The 3,853-nt window shown below is 31.4% G+C and overlaps 1 pseudogene; it reads right to left on the bottom strand.

Moving 5' to 3' along the window:
* Positions 1 to 1,024: 1,024 nt before the first annotated feature.
* On the bottom strand, positions 1,025 to 1,722 carry LOC118651298 (annotated as a pseudogene).
* Between the last annotated feature and the right edge of the window lie 2,131 nt (positions 1,723 to 3,853).

The raw sequence follows: 3,853 nt of genomic DNA, 5'->3' as shown, positions 1-3,853 counted from the left end.
TTCATATTGAATTTAATTTTTAAAATCTAAATTTTCTAGCTGAGATCTCCAAAAAATTTTGAATAATGGTGGTGATAATATATCATTGTTCTTAATTTTATAGGATATATTTCTTACTATTTTTACAAAATATGATGTTTTGCTGATGCTTTCTGACAGATACATTTTCTCAAGTCCAAAAAGCTTTCTTTTAATGCACTCTTACTAAAAGTTGTACTTGGAATAAAAATTTAATTTTTTTAAAAAAATGTATTTTACTGATTTTTTACAAAGAGGAAGGGAGAAGGATAGAGAGTTAGAAACATTGATGAGAGAGGAACATCGATCAGCTGCCTCCTGCCCACCCCCCACCGGGGATGTGCCCGCAACCAAGGTACATGCCCTTGACCGGAATCGAACCCGGGACCCTTCAGTCCATAGGCCGATGCTCTATCCACTGAGCCAAACAGGTCAGGGCTGGAATAAAAATTTAATTTTATTAAACACTTCCTGGACATTTATGGAGGTTATGATAAAGTTTTCCCTCTTCATTAATGTGTTTTTTAATTTCAGAACATCTGTTGGTAATAATCTTGTAGGATTTTTTAAATCTATATTTATTATTGGGATGAGATTTCATTACTACTACTACCTCTATTGCTTCTACTAATACCTTTGATATTATTTTATGTTTGAGGTTCTTAAAGTTTTTTAGAATTAAAAGGGAATCACAACAGTTTTTACTATACACTAGATTAATTCCCATAGTTCTTGAAATGTTCTAGAACTCATCTGGAATTTTTTTTTTTTTTTGCAATTGGTTTTTAACTGTCTTTTCAATTTTTTTGAAGTATTATGTATAAAAGTTTATTGTATAAAATTGAGGCCTTTGCATTTCATAGTTCACTAGTAGGTAATTTTTAAAAACCTACACAAATATACCTGCATTTCCTCTGTCCCCAACTATTAAAATGGCCTGACCAATTGTTATGAAAACAAACACTATAAATAACACCAAGTCCTTTAAAGACAACTCTCCCAAATGTCATTTCTTGGCATAGGTGATCTTGATGGCATGGGATGGTGTGATCTTAAGTCCTTGTAAAGCACCCCTGGAAGCTCCAGCCTGTCCATCATTTTCAAATTCAACAAATGCAATGTCATGCCTCCCAGGTACCAAACATACTTCCTTGAAACCAGGGAATTCAGGAACTGATTAAACAGCATGGATAACATCATCTCATTAGTCTCTTCTGGTAAATTATTAAGGAATAAAACATAGTTTGGAGGGTAATCAGGGACCTGAGGATTTGGTGTTGCATTTCCTTGGGTGTTAACTGAATTTGGTGCTCCCAGAGCAGACTTCTTATTAGCAGTCAGTGCTGTCTGTTCCACAATTTTGGCTTTCTTCTTTTCTTTGTCAGCAAAGGTACCATGCATTTTAGATATTATACCTGAATCTGTTTTGCATACTGGATTCGCATTGGTTTACAATAAAATGGAAATCCTTGTAACTGTCTCAAGGCATTTGTGGATGAGCCCAATTATTTAAATATAACAAAGGTTTGCCCCCTCATTTTTATGGCCTTTAAAGCTACAATATCTACAACATGGCCAAACTGAGAAAACAGGGCATACAGGGATCTCTTCAATTCTTCTTTTTAAATTTTGTCATTCATATTGTTGATATAAATTGTATGGTTTGGTCTGATATCCATCTTTTGGGTTAAACTGTCCAAACAGCCTGAGACTGTCCCAGTGCCCCATAACAGCCGCTCAATTTTTTATTAGTATCAATATGTTGACATATTAATAGATTTCTTATATTTTTTTATTATTTTTTCTAAATATTGTCCATTATATTTATATTTTCACATTTATTGAAAAAAACTTGGATCAAGCATTTATCTAAAATGTGTTATGTTCCTTTATATCAGTAGTTATGTTTCCATTTTCATCACTTGTTTATTCTATTGTATTTTCCCACTAATTTTTTTTTTATCAGACTTGCAAGAGTGTTATATCTTTTATTGGTCTTTCAAGAACATGCTTTGGTTTTATTTATCAAATCACTTGGTTTTGTTGTTCTCTATTTTATTAATTTCTGGTTTTATCTCAATTCTGTCATCAGCTGGCTTGCTTTATGTTTATTGATAGTTCTTTAACTTTTATGGGTTGAATTCTCACTTCATTTATATTCATGCTTGTTTTCTAACAAACATAGTGCTGTAACATTTATGTTGAGCATTCTTTTGACTGGATCCTGTAAGTTTTTTTTTTTTTTATAAAGGTCTCATTTTATTTGTGTTCTATAATTGCAATTTTTGATAAAGAGACAATTTGTTATTGCTACATCATCAAATTTATTAAGTGAGTTGCTTATTCTCCAAATAAATATTTTTCAATTAACCTAAAGCCCCAATATATCTTAAAACTTTCTTAAGTAGGAAGCTTCTCAACTGTGGCCATGGGAGAGGACACAGCTGCAAGTCACTAGGCAAGACTAGCTTGTCCTGGATGCATTTCAAGAGGTGAAGGGATTAAGAAGTATGAATTGATAGTTATGAAACGGTCATAGGGATGTAAAGCAGAGCATAGGGAATATATTCATAATATTGTGATAACTATGTATGGTGCCATTTGGGTCCTAGAAAAATTGAGGGAACACTTTGTAAAGTATATGATTGTCCAACCACTAAGTTGCACACCTGAAACCAATACAAAATAATATAGAAAGTAAACTAATTGAAAAAGAAAAAAAAAAGTGTTACATGTGGCTTGCTGAATTATGATTTCTATTCACATACTGTTGTTTTTGATTCATTGCAACCTTTCATTATCTTTTGGGAAAATTAGTATTCATTTTATCACCCTAATTGTATGGTACAATCCTCAAGTCTACTTTATTTCACCAACATAATAACATTTGATGATTTTTATTATATTTATTTACATTTCCCAGTTTATAAGAATTGTCCTCAGTTGCTCTCCTGTTTTTTATCTTTCCCAATCCTCTTTCAGCCAGAGAAGTTCTCCTTTAACATTTTTTCCTTAATGTGTTTTATTTGAAAATATTGAAAAATATGAAAAGTAAAAATAACCTGTAAAAAGAAATAAAACAATAAATTCTATGTCCCCAAGCCATCTTTCCAAAAATGATCACTACTGATATATTGGTGTATTATTTCAATTTTCTCCTGTATGTGTTCATACATACACACATACACATCACACACACACACACACACACACACACACACACACACATACATGAATAGCTTTATGTAGGATTATTTTTAAAAAATGAAACCAGGTTATTCTATATATATTCATCTCATAGTTTGCTCTTTTCACTTAATGAATCATTAGCACTGGTTTTGCTTTTAATTTTATCTTTACCTTGTCATTTGTAATTTGGGCAGTGAGTAGGAATGACACCATGAATTCACTCATTACTCTGAAATAGAAACTCTCTTTTCATTTCCCTCAAGGTTATTTGTGTCTCTTTTTGACATTAAAATATTTTCTAAGACCTTGCAAAAGTTGCTAAATACCATCATAAATTGACAAAAAAAAATCTTTCAATCTAAAAATTAAACATAATTTATACATGGTTAGAAGTAAAGAGCTAAAGGCAAAGGACTTTCTATCATTCCTCAGATCTGAAGACCAACAATTGCATTTCATATGCATGGGAATTCCTTAAAGTCCAATTTTAGAACATGATAAATACCCTGATCATTTTATCTTATGATGAATCTTTTCTTAGAGAAGGTTGAATTTTCTAAGTGACAAGTTAATTTAGGATTTTTCAATTAACAGGTAAGTGAGTTTAGCTTACATATTTTTTTCAAAAATGTTGTCTTTAATAAGA

This window comes from Myotis myotis, unplaced genomic scaffold (assembly GCF_014108235.1).
Source record: "Myotis myotis isolate mMyoMyo1 unplaced genomic scaffold, mMyoMyo1.p scaffold_m19_p_3, whole genome shotgun sequence".
Classification (NCBI taxonomy): domain Eukaryota; kingdom Metazoa; phylum Chordata; class Mammalia; order Chiroptera; family Vespertilionidae; genus Myotis; species Myotis myotis.
Note: the sequence above shows the minus strand (reverse complement) of the source record. Positions and strands in the feature narration are given on the sequence as shown.